The sequence below is a fragment of the Tamandua tetradactyla genome, chromosome 3 (assembly GCF_023851605.1).
Source record: "Tamandua tetradactyla isolate mTamTet1 chromosome 3, mTamTet1.pri, whole genome shotgun sequence".
In the NCBI taxonomy this organism is placed as follows: Eukaryota; Metazoa; Chordata; class Mammalia; order Pilosa; family Myrmecophagidae; genus Tamandua; species Tamandua tetradactyla.
Window position 1 is genome coordinate 153,034,857 of NC_135329.1, and position 16,208 is coordinate 153,051,064.

At 38.3% G+C, this 16,208-nt stretch overlaps 1 long non-coding RNA gene across 1 annotated transcript; it reads right to left on the minus strand.

Annotated features, from left to right (window-relative positions):
- Nucleotides 1-1,117: 1,117 nt before the first annotated feature.
- LOC143676422 (uncharacterized) lies at nt 1,118-15,404 on the minus strand. Its single transcript, XR_013172072.1, has 3 exons — nt 15,158-15,404; nt 2,106-2,190; nt 1,118-1,200 (listed from the first exon to the last, which is right to left on the minus strand). It is a non-coding gene; the product is annotated as an uncharacterized LOC143676422 (long non-coding RNA).
- Between the last annotated feature and the right edge of the window lie 804 nt (nt 15,405-16,208).

Here is a 16,208-nt window from a genome sequence, read left to right on the forward strand (position 1 = left end):
CCATTGATTTTCAAGGTTGCTATAGAGGTGGTGAGAGGAGAATGGGGAAAGAACAAGTTAAAAAACCACAAAGCTCACTGTTCATACCAAAATTCACCCTATTTTCTTAAAGAAACATTCATTGAATGGTTGCATGTCTTTGGCTCATTTCCAAAATTTTGAAAAAGTTGATTTTAACAATTTTTGTCAATGCTGTCATTGCTTTTATGGAGGAACAGATTTTCAGAAATCTTTATACCACCAGTCCAGAAGTTCTTCTACTTATAGACTTTTTAAATGAAAAACTATTTTCAAGATTTTGAAATTGTGTCACAGAATGTGGTAAATGCTGAATTTAAAATATTGCCCATGAGAAAGATTTGAAAATTCAAAAATATACCCAAATACACATGGGAACTTAGTGTATAACAAATGTGACATTTTAAATTCATGGGAGTGGGGGTGGAATATTCAATAATTATTAGTATTGGGATACTGGGTACCTAGCTATAAGAAAATATGCTCTTATTCTGATCTCATAATTTTCATAAAAAATAAATTCCAGATACTTCAAATATTTAAAAGTGAGAATGAAAGTACTAGAAGAAAACAAGGGTTTTTAAAACAATGTTGGCATTCAGAATACCTTTTTAAAAATGGCGCACAAAAGAAACCAAAATCCACAACAGACTGATGAGTTCAGCCACAAAAAATATATTTGTGAAGTATAAACTACCATAAATTCTAGCCAGCATACTGAAAACTATGATTGTTTCAGAATAAGAACTGAATAACAGAGGGATAAAGGATAGGAATGAAATATGTCTTATACTCTAGCTCCTTTTTTGCTTTCAATGTTATATAGGATGTACTACCACCAATTTTTTCATTAAAATAATTAATAAAATAAAACTTTCTATTTTTTTTATTATTTTGCTGTTTTTATTTTTTGTCTTACTTGAATATTATCTATGACAGGAAGATTTAAAAATATTTATTTTTCACATAATGCAATTACTTACAAGTTTAAATTCCTATTACAATAAATTTGCTCAAATAAAAATTAACATTCCATCATAGGATTAGGTATAATGCACACATGTTATGTAATGAATATATTTTATATCATATGTTCAAAGTAGGAGACAAAAAAATACCCTTCAATTCAGCTTAATCTGTTTAATGGTCTTTTTTTTCCTCTTCTTTGCCCTTATAAGCTTTCTAGAGAAACAGAGAGACACTGTTAGTTTGATGTATAGTAGGAGCTACTAACAAGTTACCTCTAACACACGGAGAAGCAGTCTGGTCTCTTATTGCAGATTAGTTTTTGAAGTAGTCGTTAGAGCTACTCAAAAGCGTTCTGGTTTTCCTTCCAACTCAATGGAGGGATATATTTCTCCACTCCCTTTGAAATTAAGTGTATCCCTGTGATACATTTTGACCAATGAAAATGTGAGGAGAAGTGATGTTTACAATTTCTTGTCATGAGCTTTAAGCACCTTTTTATCTTCCTTCTATCTTAATGATTATGGAAACACATGTCAAGATGGTTCCTCCATTAACCGAATCTATGAATAATCAGCAGGAACATGTAGTATGGGTCAGAGATAGACTTTTATTGCTTTAAGCCACTGTGATTTGGTGACTGTTTATCCCAGCATGACCTTACCTAATCTATCTGACAAACTTCAAATCGCAACTTTCCCAAAAAATGGTCACATGATTTATAGTGCAACTTGGTCCAAAGTAGAAGACAGAAAGTAAAAGTATGTCTCACTCCCCCTTTTATAAATCAATGAGAAGAATGAAGAAAGAAAATGAGGCTCAAGGCTATACAACTACTCAATCGATAAGCAAAGACTAGAAACCAGGCTTTTTCCCTCCCAATCCAGTACTTAAATACCTCAGAACTACCAGACATTTAATGATGTTTCTAACACCATATAGGAAATGTTAGAATCTTTATTCTGAATACATTGAGGTGAGATGCTCTTCACTCCTTATTTTAGCCCTTCTGTGGGAGTACAATGTATCTGTCCATACAGGAATAGAGGAAACACCAGCCTATGTATCATTTCGATTTATTTTAGGTTACACAGTTATTAAAATGGTTCTCAAATACTTACTTCCAGTTCCTATTGACAGAGTACAGTTCAAGTGTGGTCAATTTGTCAGAATAAAAATCCTGGATGTCAGAGACTGCGTTCAAACCTAATTCAGAAAGACAGACATATTGTTTCTTGCATCAAAACATTGTTTAAAGCTATTAGATATACTGCAATTATCTTTGAAGAATGCAAATTGCTCCTAACTCTTAACAGACTGTCTAAAGGTGATTTTATTTGGACCAAAAAGCATACAAATTCTTATAAATGTGTTTTTTTTCCTATTCTTAAAAATACTAAAAGGATATTAGGTATTGTAAATAATGTGATATATTGGTAACTATTGTTTGCTTTTGCTTAATTCATGCACTGGGTATGTTATCTGATTCTACCTCAGGGTGAGATGGGTCTAAAGAGAGGAAATATTATAAGTGATTTTCTCCAGTTAACTATAAATGACATACACAGTTGGTAAATAGGTGAAAGGAGAAAAGGTTACTAAAGTTATGATGACATGCTCTAGGGGATATCAGATTGAAAATGGAGACTAGTTCATTATTTTTCCATCCAGTATTTACTGAGTGCCTGTGAAATTCTGGGCACAGTTCTTGACACAGGGAATAGAGCTGTAAACAAAACAAATATCCTGTGGTGATGGAGTTCCTATAATAGTGGGGTAATCAGGAAACCAACAAATAAGTAAATTATGATATCAGGTAGTGATAAATTCTAGAAAGACAATAGCTGGGTGTTTTCATTTGCTAAGGCTGCTGGAATGCAATACACCAGAGACAGATTTGTCTTTTGTGAAGGGATTTATTTAGTTACAAATTTATAGTTCCTCAGAGGAAAGGCAGCTGGCTTTCCTCTGGTTTTCTCTGTCACATGGGAAGGCACATGGTGACGTCTGCCAGCCTTAACTCTCAGCTTCTGGGTTCAAATGGTTTTCCCTGGGGCATTTCCTTTCTGCATTGCCAGACATCTAGTTCTGTGTTGGCTCTGAGTTCTGAATCTAGCTATGCTGGGATGTGCTGAGCTCCTCTTTCTTCTGACTTCTCTTTTAAGCCTCCAGCTAATTAAATTAAAGATCACTCATCACAAAAGTCACTCCTTTTAGCCAACTACAGATGTAATTAGCCATAAATGAAATTCACATGTTGAAGATTTAAGTCCACAGCCACAGAACATCTGGGCACCACCATCTGGCCAAGTTGACACCTGAACTTAACTATCACACAGGGGATGGAGCCAAAGGAAATGAAATTTGAGCAGGGACATGGAATAAGGAGATGAACCATGTGAATACTTGGGGAAGAGTGTTCCAGAAAGTATTTAGAGTGAGTGTAAAGACTCTGAGATGGTAAGAGAGTGCTTGAAACTTGCAAATAGACCAGAAAGTCTCATAAGCAAGAGGAAGAATGGCAGGTCATGGGAATGGGGAAATATACAGAGCCAGATCAGATAGGATCTCATAGTCCATGATAAGGATTTAGAATTTTATTCTCAGTATTGGAAAACTACTGCAGAGTGCCCAGGAATGGGTAAGTCATGATTTCCATTTTAAAAGTCTCATTATGGCTGCTTTGCAGAGAATTGATCATGGATTTTTTATGGCAGATGCTGGAAGACCTTTAGAAGAAATAAGCAAGGAAACCAGGAGAGAGATCATGGTGGCTTGGATTAGGTTGGCACAGGAAGAAGAGATCACATGCTGGATATTATTTGAGCATTATCTGACAGGATTCATTGATGGATTGGAAGTGTAGGCTTGAGATATAGAGAGGCATCAATGTTGCCTCCAACATTTTTTATCTGAGCAACAGGTTTGATGATAACTGCTAAGAGAGAGAATCAAAAGCTTAGTTTTGGATTTGTTAAGTTTAAAATGCCCATTGGACATTCTAGGGAAGATATGAAGAGTTAGAGGAGAGTTTTATGCTGAAGATTAAAATTTGGGAGCCATCAGTCTATAGAATGTATTGAGGATCTTAAGGGTAGATGAGATCACCTAACAACAATGAGGGATGCTAAAACATTTCAAAGTTGGGGAAATGAAAATTATCCAGCAAAGAAGGCTGAGTAGTAGCAGTCAGATGGGTAAGAGGAAAATCAGGAGGCTGAACTATGCCTAGATCAAGGTTAAAAATATTAAAAAAAAAAAAAAAGCTTTCATGGAGGAAGGTATGATAAACTGTATCAAATGATACTGTGATTATGAGCTGAGAGGGTGGGGGGAACTGGAAAGAGGTGGGGATAGAGATGGGTTGGGAGTTAGTTGTAGTAGATATTACCAAATACTTCTATAATGATAATGATATCAATTATTCAGAAGAGAGGGGGAGTTGAAGATGTGATGAAACAAGGTAGTAATTATATGAGAAAAATCTCTATGTAGGCAGACATGAGATCTAGTATATAAGAAAAGGCATTGGTCTCTGCAGAACATGTGGATTCACTGAATGAGCAGTGAGACAGAACATAGACGCATGCTGATACAGGCAGATTGGTGGATTCAGTGGTGGGAACATGAAAAAGGGCTCTTCTGATTCTTTTATTTATTTAATGAATGATAAGAAAGGTCATCAGCTCTGAGTAAACAGTTTGTATATCTGTCTCCCCTCACCAGATTTTTTTCTAAAATCAGGGGTCATGTCTTCTCTATCTTTACATCACTAGCACCTGATTCAATGAGTGGCACACATTAAATATCTCAAGAATAATTGCAAAACTCAAATTAATAAATGTTAAAAGTTTACTTTTGGTTTTGCTTACAGTTAATATGTAATTTTCACATATTTATACTAACTTATTTTATTGGAATAAAGTTAGTGTGTTTATAAAAGGCTGATTTTGAATATCTTTTCTCAAAGCTAGGCTGTCACCCACTGATATCCTATTTTAAATGTAGAAGGGGATTAATTCTATCAAGCTAGAAAGGGATTATTTATAGGCAAAAACATTCAAATAAATATATCTAAATAGCCAAAAATTTTTCCTTTTAGCACTGAGATAAATTTCTGAATGACTGATATCATTGTTTAAAATTATGTAAATATTTTTCCAGGTGAAAGATGGCACAGAATATGACATTTAAGATGTTTCGAGAAGATTCCAAAAGATAGTGAGTTGCAAGTAATTATTGTTTTATATTTTCCTATGTTGACTTCTTTGAGGCACATTGCCTTAGGAATTTTTCAGTCTGGACTCTATTGACTGTCTGGTCTCTATCCACTAAATGGCAGTAGCATTCCTCCCTGAGTTTTGACATGTTTTCAACAATGTCTCTAGAAAATGTCCACTGTTTCCAGGTGGTGAGGGAGGACAAAATCATCTTGGTTTGAGAACCACTCTCTGAAACAAGCCAACAAACCAAAAAGGCAAGCTTCCAGGCTTTTGCCAGGTTTATTCCAGAAACAGGATGTTCTTCTGAGTAAAATGTTGTAGTTTTTATTTAACGAGGGCAAGGCTATGAAGATATTATCACAGGAATGGCAACTGAGTCCATCAATTTGTATTTCACATTCATAGAAAACCTTCAGCCTGGATATTCAAAATATATTATAAAACATTCAAAATCAGATACTCATCCAATAGAACATAGCCAAAGCTATCGAGAGGAAGGGTAACACATTTGCCAGAAGTGTACTTCCAGGAGGCAATAGTAAAAATTATAGAGAGATATACTTTGATTTGTTTTAAGAAAGATGATTCTAATGATTAGTACCGTCTAAAAATGGAACAAACAGCCCCAAAGTTCCCTTTCAGTAGCATCAGTCAAGCCAAAGTCAAAGGATAACATTTCAGGAAAATTGCAGAAGGAGTTAATGCATTGGTTGGGTCTCAATTCTTGTTCTGTCCTGAGAGTCTGAAATGAAGAGAAGGGACGTGGAAATAACACAGAAAAGTGACCTTGGACAAACAAAGTAGAGAAGAAAAGGCAAGGAAACAGCAATGTGAAGCAGCAATTTTGAACTGGTTGTTAGAGTGAGAAAGTAATCTTTCAGGAGATGAGTTCAGAGAGGAAGAAAGGGACAATTCAAATGTCTGATTAGTCTTATTGTGAGACTCTCAACAACTATAGACTTGTGACTTGAGGCAATTCCTTGAGTTGTCTTGATTTTACCTAAGGACCCTCCCTTAATCCATCCCTGCTTCTTTAAGGGAGACACTATCATTTTCAGGAGTCAGTATAGTGGTCACAGGAATCTCCTGGAGCACTTGTCAGATTTGTGGTACCCATATGTAGAGATTCCAATTCCTTACATCTCTTCGTGGGGTGGTAATTCTGCTTTGAAATAGACACCATCAAGAACTCCAATGCTGGTAGACCTAGGATCACCCTTTGAGAAATATTTTGGAAGGCATAGTTTAGTTTGCAATCTGGCTCCTACCTGAATGCCATGGATTTCATAATTTTCCCAAGAAAGAGATATTTTAGGTACAATAACAGTTAGATTACCATTGTTAAGTATTAGACCTCTGATCTAACTTTCACTACTGATAACCTATTCCCACGAATAGAGGTGGAACCAGAAGGAGTAGTAATATTTTTTCTGGAGCTGTGGGGTTTGCTTTTTGGAGCAGGAGGGAGTTTATTTTCCAGGAACAAGAGGGTTATCTCTCATATTCTTTCTGTCCTGAGTGATTGTAAATTCTCAAATTCAAAAAAACCTTATAGGCCTAGAAGAAAACATAGTCTAGAAATTCTGAACATACATCTTTGCTATTCACACCTGATCTGGAGCCGCTTCTATGCACTAATGATACAGCATCTCCACAGCTGAGTTACACATTGATATTTGAAGGAAATTCCTGGATAAAACTGATAGGGTATCAACCAAGCCAGAGTGGTTATAGATTTATATAATTGCTTAACAACTTGGACCAACACCAGCATGATTTTCCCTTTTTTAGTCCTGGAATGAACAAGTTCTTATATTGAATGTCTTTTACTGTGCAAGTTTATAGATTATCTAGATATTGTCAGAAAATGGTGGTTCAGTAGAGAGATCTCTTTGTTATAGCTGCTTCTGTGGCTTTAGCCAGAAATTCTGAGCTCTGATCCTTTTCTCCTTTTTCCTAACTCTTGCCTTTTATGCTCCTTTTATATCTGCTGTAGGTTCAATTGTATCCCTCAAAAGATATGTTCAAATCCTAACTCCTGATTCTGTGAATGTTCTCATATTTGGAAGTAGGATCATTGAAGATATAACTAGTTAAGATGGGGTTAAACTGGATAGTTGGACTCCAATCCAATGTGACTAATGTCCTTATAAGATGAGTAAAATTTGGACACATGGAAGGGAGAATACGATGGGATGATAAGGAAAGAGAATGTAGTGCTACAACTGCAAATCAGAGAACACCAAGTTTGCCACAAACCACCAAAAGCCAGAAAGAGGCGAGGAAGGATTCTCCCTACAGGAATCAGAGGGAGCAGGGACCTACTGACACCTTATGTTTGGACTCTAGCCTCCAGAACAGTGAGACAATGATTTCTGTTATTTGAACCACCTAGTTTGTGGTACTTTGTTATGGCAGCCCTAGAAAACTAAGAAATCTCCATTAGAATTCCAACTCTGTCATCTTATTTTCCTGGCTAACCTTCCGTTTGTTGCATCTGGCTGAATTCATGCCCTGATCCTTGATGAAGCTTGCAGAGCCAAATAGAAATATTACTAATCTACACTTGACACCCTTCTCCTGTGGTGCACATAGAGAGGAAGAATGCAGATAATATTTGTCACTTGGTTTCATATATCATTGATTATATAAGAGACAGACTTATCACAAGACCAGTTGAGCTTATGGTCAATTAAATTGTTCAGACACCTTCCAAGGTCCAGATATGGCCAGAGCTGTGTGTTCACATAGCAATATGGTTTTATAAAATTTGCAAATAAAGTTATTCTTACCACTCACCCTTAAGGCTGCTGTCTCCTTTCACTAGGAAACCCCTTGCTCCATCTCCTCCTGTATGACAATGTTTGTGTGATTATGAGCATTTTGGGGAGATGTAAGTAAAGGAAAGTAGAATTGGGGATAACTCCTGTTTTAGGTTTTGTCTATATATATTTATGTCATTTGTAGTTTGAAAGGTAGACTTATGAGGTGTGCTGTCACATCATATATAATTAGGTTATTAATAGCCCTCTCAAGATAAAACTTGCTTCCAGGACATTGCTCATTGTGCTGATTCACCTAGTGTCATGGCAAGAAGGTGCAGAGCTAGAAATTGTATCTTGATGTGAACACGTCCCACAGTGCCCAGCATAGATTATACGTGGACAGGTAAAGAGAGACAAGGTTGAGAATTAACAAAGCCAGAAATCTGTGGTAAATTCTTCCAAAAGGCAGATGTCTAAAGTTTTAAGTAGATGATTCTCATTGACATCAAGTCTAAACAGACATTCTCTTCTTTCAGAAATATTCAAAATAATGAATACTCACAATTATAAAATTAGTATGCATATTGTATTTTAAGAAAAAATAGAATTTATCCTGGTGTTTTAGAGTGCAACAATCTATATATGTCTGTTAAGTTTAATTCATTTATCACATTGTTCAGGTTCTCTATTTCCTTATTGATCCTCTGTCTGGTTGTTCTATCTATAGAAGAGAGTGGTATATTGAAGTCTCACTACTATTGTAGAAACATCTATTTCTCCCTTTAGTTTTGCCATTGTTTGCCTCATGTACTTTTGAGTTTCTTGATTGGGACCAATACATTTATGATTGTCATTTATTCTCTGTGAATTTTCCCTTTTATTAACATATATTGCCCTTCCTTGTCTCTTATGTCATCTTTACATTTAAATTCTATTTTGTCTGATGTTATTATAGTTAGTTACCCCTGCTTTCTTTTGTTTACAGATAGCATGGAATATTTTTTTTCCATTCTTTCACTTTCAATCTATTTGTATCCTTGGGTTTAAAATGAGTCTCTTGTAAAGAGTAGATAGATGGATCATACTTTAAATCCATACTGCCAATCTGTATCTTTTAATTGGGGAGTTTAATTTGTTCACATTTAAAGTTATTACTGTAAAGGCAGTACTTGAACCAATCATCTTATCCTTTGGTTTTTATTTGTCAGATCTATTGTTTTCCTCTCTCTCTTTATATCCTTTAGTTGCCCTTACTAATGCTTTTCAATTCTATGCCCTTCTACAGGCCTCTCTTCTCCTGTGTTTTTTTTCCTTTTCTTTCAACTGACAGAGCTTCCTTTAGTATTTCTTGTAGGGGAGGTCTCTTGTCAACAAATTCTCTCAGTATTTGTTTGTCTGTGAAGAATTTAAACTCTCTCACTTTTGAAGAACAGCTTTGCTGAATAAAGAATTCTTGGCACACTTTTTTTCTTTCAGAATCTTGAATATGTCATACCATTACCTTCTCACCTCCATGGTGGCCATTGAGTAGTCAGTACTGAGACTTATGTGCTGTCCCTTGTGTGTGGTAAATTGTCTGCTCTTACTGGTTTCAGGGTTTCTCCTTCTATTCAGCATTTAACAATCTGATTAGTATGTGTCTTGGAGTGGGTCTATTTGGATTTACTCTATTTGGAGTTCATTAGGTTTCTTATTTATGTATTTTATAAGGCTTGGGAAGTTTTCCCCAATTATCTCTTCAAATAGTCTTCCTAGCCCTTTACTCTTCAGTTCTCCTTCTGGGGCACCAATTATTCTTATATTTGTGTGCTTCATGTTGTCCATCATTTCCCTGAGATCCTATTAGAATTTTTCCGACCTCTTCACCATTTGTTCCTTTGTGTGTTCCGTCAGTTGCCCAGTTCACTTATTCTTTCTTCTGCTTCTGCAAATCCCTTGTTGTTTGTCTCTGCTATATTTTAGCTTTGTTCTACATTATCTTTTATTTCCATAAGATCTGCTAGTTTTCTATTTACTCTTTAAAATTCTTCTTTATGATTTTTAGTGTCTTCTTGATACCTTTATGTCCTTAGGCAATGCTTTGAAGTTATTTACAAGATTTTTGTGTACTTCCTTGATTAGTTGTTCCAAAACTGGTGTCTCCTCTGACTTTTTAATTTGATCATTGCTCTTGGCCATCTCTTCTTGCATCTTCATGTGCTTTATCATTTCCTGCTGATTTCTAGGCATTTGCTATTTTGATAATATTATTTCAAGAGTTGATTTCCCTCACTCACCTATTATTTTATATTTGCTTGGGTTTGCATTGAAAGTCTGAAAAGCTGTCTGCCAGAGTGCACTTTCCCTGTCTTCCCAGCAGATGATGCTCCTGGGCCACCTATTCCCTATAACCCTGTCTCTCTCCAACTGCGGCAGTGCACTGGGCAGGGCCCACACCAGATCACAATCAGACAACACTGCTGCTGTCTGTGTGTGCTGGGAGCTACCAACTCTGGGGTTAGGGAATGGGCACTGTACACCCTGAGCAAGACCCCACCTGTGGGCCCAATGTGTCAGATGTTTTCCAGACTTCCATGTGGAAAGGTCTCAGACTATGGGACTGAGAATTTCCACTTCGCCAGCCAACCGCCAATCTAAGAGTGATCTGCTTTTTGCCATTCAGCAAGACCTGCATTTGTATTAAGACACTGCTTTGACAGTTGGGTTGTCTGTGTTTCTCAACCAAAACAGGGCTGGGTACCTGTGCAGGGTATATAAATCAGCTATGACTGCACCTGGGATAGGGATGGAAATGCTCTGGTAAGCCCAGCAGTTCCCCTACATTTTTTGGCATGCCCAGCAGATGGTGTTATTCAGTGACTTAATTGACTTCAGAAGCTGTTTGCCTTTGAGCCTCAGCTGTGACTGCTTGTTTTTTAACAGCAATTTAAACTCAGACTGATTTGTCCTACCCTTCATTCTCTCCATTTTTCTTCTTTGGTTGACAATGTATTGTGTTTCCTTCAGTCTGTGGCATACCCGGCATCCTGAGACCAAGTAATGCAAGGAAAAGAAGGCAATTCTGGGGTATGAGTCCCACTTCAGCTCCCAGTGGCTGCAACCACTTACAAATCACCTCCTCTCTGAGAGCCCAGGCACACAGTAGCTACACAATTAATGTCAGCACTTAGAATGGGGCAGCTGTGGGAGGGACTCAACCTGACCATAAGTATCCACCACTGCTGCCACCACCATGCACACCTCTCCTAGAGCCTCATAGAAGGACTGAGGGGTGGGATATTTTTTATTAAGTTGTTTCAATGGAGATGTGACTCACCCAATCATGGGTGGGACCTTTTGATTAAGTGATTTCCATGGAGATATGTCTCTACACATTCAGGGTCAGTCTCTTACTGGAGTCCATTAAGAGGGAACCATTTTGGAAAAAGCTTCAGAGCTGATAGAGACAGAGAACTTTGTAGATGCAAGCAGAAAGTGCCCCCTGTTTGAAACCAGAAGTCAAAGGACTTGCAAGTCAAGGTATCTTTCCCTAGATGCCATAGTCTGAATATTTTTATGGCCTTAGAACTATAAATTTGTAACTTTACAAATTTCCTTTATAAAAGCCAACACATATCTGATATATTTGAATTTCTGACAGCATTAACAAACAAACACATGGAAAGAGGCACTTCATAGACATAATGTCAGCCAGAAGGAGAGACATGTGAAAAATGTCAGCCCACTCCAAAGTGTTAGGTCACCTACACAAGCATGACTCACACTGTCCCTGATGGAAAAATGGTTTACTCACATAAAGAGACAGAGGAAGGCCAGCTTCACTTATGGGCATCAATTCTCCACAGCCAATGGGTCTCAGTCTGTGATTGCTGCAGGAAGATGTTCTACATGCAACACCTCTCTTGTGATTGTGTCTTGTAGTGGAGGAAGCCCTAGTCCTCCCTCCCAGGGACAGATATAGCACCAGGGTGTTCAGGACTCATCGGCCCAATCAGTTGGATGTCATAAAACATGCCAACCAGAGTCAGACTATTTCTGGTGAATGATTACATATGCTTGGGACAATAGGGGAGGGGATATAAGGGGACTGCCAGTAGGTTACTAGGCTGCCCTAGTAACCCCTTATCTACTAGGGGTTCTGTTCTATCACACCAGGCTGGCACACCTGGTCCTGAGCACAGGATGTATAGGTGAATCCCAGGGAAAGGCAGCAGACTGTGCTTAGCCTGCCCCTTACAGGAAAAAATACAATCAATTTAAGCCTGGGCCCTTAGTCAGTGGTAACACTGTAATAAGCTTCCACAGAATGTAACAAAAGCATTATGTCAAAACTAAATGTTAACAAGTGGGGGATACAGGGGAGAGGTACGGATTCTTTGCAGAAGAAAAGGAAATATCTTCATAAAGATTATGGTGGCAAAGGCATGACTATTTACTTAGGTTAGATTGTATGATGTGCAGGTAAAACTCCTTAAAAATGAACAGAGAGAAACAAGTGCTAAAAAAATATAGAGAAAGAGATGTACCTATTCATTGGTAGGGAAGCTGAGAGGTACAACCTCTCCTGAGGGCAGTGTGGTGATTCTATGGGAGGCTAGGGGTGGGGTTGCCATATGATCCTGCAACCTCATTGCTAGATATATACCTGGAGGAAATGAGTGTGGGGCCAGGAATGAACATTCGCACACTGATGCTTATGGTGGCAGTGTTTGAAATTCACAATGGATGGAGTTGTCCTAAGGGTACAGTGACTGAGGAATGGAAGGGGGAACAGTGGTGTATACATACAATGGACTACGGAGTGGCTGCAAGAAAGAAAGAAGCTGTGAGGCAAGCAACTAGGTGAATGCAACATACTTGAGTACAGTATGTTGAATGAAAAGTCAGAAACAAAAAGACAAATATTATCACGCCTCACTCATATGGGCTAACTATAATATGCAAACTCAGAGAACTGAAGTTGAGAGCACAGGTTATCAGGTTGGAACTTATTGTAAAGGGTCCTAGATTATAAGCTCTTACAACAGTCACATCTATTCTGTTATTTATGAATTTTGAGTTACTGAGCTCTTTGTATATAACCTGGTCATTCCCTGAAACTTTGGGTATTTATATAACACCTAAGACTCGAGTTGGAGCTCTGAAGCTGTGAAAATCAGAATTACTCGACACAGCAGCTGTTACAGTGTTGAGAAAGTGATCAGACTTTGACTAGTGATATGAATGAAGCTGATCTGGATAGGGTTAGGGTAAATCAGAATACAGGGTAAAAGATGATATGGTCCATATTTTGAAACTTGAATTTCTGTGTGAGACCAAAGGGAGAGATGTTCATTTGGTTTGTGTTTTTTATAGTGCATTATCTGGTTTGACTTGAATGGTCAGTTCATTTGAACACCATAATTGCATGGAATCTTAGTTGGGGCATGAGATCGTGTTGGTGTGCTTCCCCAATGTGTTCTAAAGTGATTTGGGCAGAGAATATCAAAGTATTTACATGGTTCCCTTGTGGGGGACTAGGGAGAAGGGAGTAAATGCTAAACTTCCTCATGTGGGGAATTCCTGGTATTCTCACAAGCAGTGGGGATAACTAACTCAGTGGGGCTGGGCCCTCGATCTTGGGGTTTGCCCCTATGGGACTTGTTCCTGCAGGAGTGAAGCTAAGCCTACTTGTGGTAATGCTTGGGAAACACTCTTGCAGGGCCCCTTTTGTTGCTCAGATGTGGCCCATCTCTCTGGGCCAACTTGGCAGGTAAGCTTGCTGCCCTCCCCACTGCATGGGACATGGCTCCTAGGGGTATAAATCTCCCTGGCGACATGGGATGAGATTCCTGGGATGAGCTCAGACTCAGCATCATGGGATTGAGAGGGCCTTCTTGGCTAAGGTTGAAGGAGGAGAGAGAAATGAGAAAAAATGGAGTTTCAGTGGCTGAGAGATTTCAAACAGAGTGGAGAGGATATCCTGGGGGTTATTCTTATACATTGTATAGATATCCCTTTTTGGTTTGTGCTATGTTGGAGGGGCTAGAGGGGGCTGCCTGGGGCTATTGAGCTGTGTGCCAGTGGCCTTGATTTTTGAAGAGGATTGTGTGGCTGTATGGCTTTTGTAGTGTGATTGTGTGTTTCTGAGGGCCTTGTGTCTGAGGACGATGGGGGATATTCTAGTTAGTAAGTTGCCAGAATGTGACATATCAGAAATAGAACAGCTTTTCAAAAGACGAATTTATTAAGTTGCAAGTTTACAGTTCTAAGGTCATGAAAATGTCCAAATTAAAACAAGGCTATAGAAATGTCCAATCTAAGGCATTAAGGGAAAGATACTTTGGTTCAAGAAGGCTGATGATGTTCAGGGTTTCTTTCTCAACTAGGAATGCACGTTGCGAACATAGCAACATCTTCTAGTTTTCTATCCAGACTTCCTGTTTCATGATGCTCACCTGGGGACAAGATTCTTCTTCATCTCCAAAGGTCTCTGGCTGCATGGGCTTTGCATATTTTCCAAAATAGTTCCCTCTTAAAGGGCTCCAGTAAGCAATCCCACCTTGAATGGGTGGAGACATCCTTGTGGAAGCCATCTAATCAAAAGTTACCACCACAATTAGATGAGTCACATCTTTATGGAGAATCAAAAAGCTCCCATTCAGCAATATTGAGTGAGGATTAAAGGACTTGGCTACACCACAGATTCAAACCAGCACAAGGAGTTAAAAGAAAGTTGGGTGGATTGAGGTGCTGGCGGTTGGTTGGGGGGAAAGACAGGGGAGGTGGGAATATGTGAGATCCTTTTTCTTTCTGTTTCTTTTTCTGGAGTGATGCAGGTGTTCTGGGGATGCTCATGGTGGTAAATTCACAACTATGTGGTGATGTTGTGGGCCATTGATTGTGAACAGTGGATGGGCTGTACGTGTGAGATGATTTCTTAGTGAAAATGTTGAAAGGGTAAAAGAGAGAGGAAAAAGAGAAGATTGCTACCATGGTAAATTTGATGATATTTTATAATATTTTAGAGTGTTAGATCATCTTTCCTGTTGAATCCATCGTTTGCATCCTGGGTATGGCTGGGATGATAAACACATGGTAGAGGTAAAGAGATAAAGTAGAATGGACTGGAAATGGACGGTTGTTGAGAGGTTCTCCATTAAGTCATGTGCCCTACCAATGCCTCCACCTTTAACATCGACCTACCTTCCGAACCACATATTGGTGTTGTTTCAGCACTTTGACTCTTTGATCATGGAGATTTTGCAGATCAGCACCTGACATCAGCTGTTAGTCACTCCATTGTCTTCTCTGGGTTTCTGTGTTTTTATTTCTCTCCTCCATGGGAAGTTATCTTTTGGTGCTCTTTTTTGTACATTTAGAGATAATTGATGGTATTTATGCTTGCATGTTATTGTCACTTGTATATATTACTTAATTTTCTTGATCTTAAGGGAAATCATATGCCCCTAAGAAGTGTAATTGAGCTTCCTACTTTCTCAGTGACATCACACAGTGTCTATGATGGGTAGCAGGAGGTCTTTATTTTGCAATGCCACTAAGGATGTAACCAAGAAAGTTGGGAGAAGGGGGGAAAAAGGGGGAATTGGGGAAGCAATATAAATAGAATGGCACAGAATTGAGAAAAAAAGAAAAATGCATAAGTAAATGTGGTAATGTACTACAAATAAACTAAGTTACCTTTTAGAATCCTAAAGTTGCAAAATCTCAGAAAGCTCAGTCATTTTCTTTCTCACTACCTGGCCCATTATCATCATGTGATTTAATTTCTGTAATTCTGTAATGAGAATTACACATGGCCTTTTTGCTCTACTACAATGCTTGCTCTGTTAAGTTCTAAACTGGCCTCCCATTTTTGGGGTGGGTGGGTGGGTAGCTATCATTCTGTTAATCTACTGTACTGTCTTTTACATTTACTTTCCAAAAGTGCTCTCCTGTTGAAGTTTTTCCCCTGCTGAAAATGACTCCCCACTAAAAACCATATTAACATGTAGGCTTGAACTGACGTGCGGAGACCTCAGAGATGTAACTCCACAGTCTTTCCAGCTTTATCTCTAATTCTACTGTATCCTCCAACTAAACTAGACTATTTCCTGTTCCTTACAATTTTCTGCCAACAGCGTTTTGCCCTTCCCTCTACCTGGAACACTTTCTCTGTGTGTCTCTTGCAGACAAACTTCATCTTTCAGGTTTCAACTTAAATGCTACTCATTCTAAGAAACCCTTCTCCTTTAAA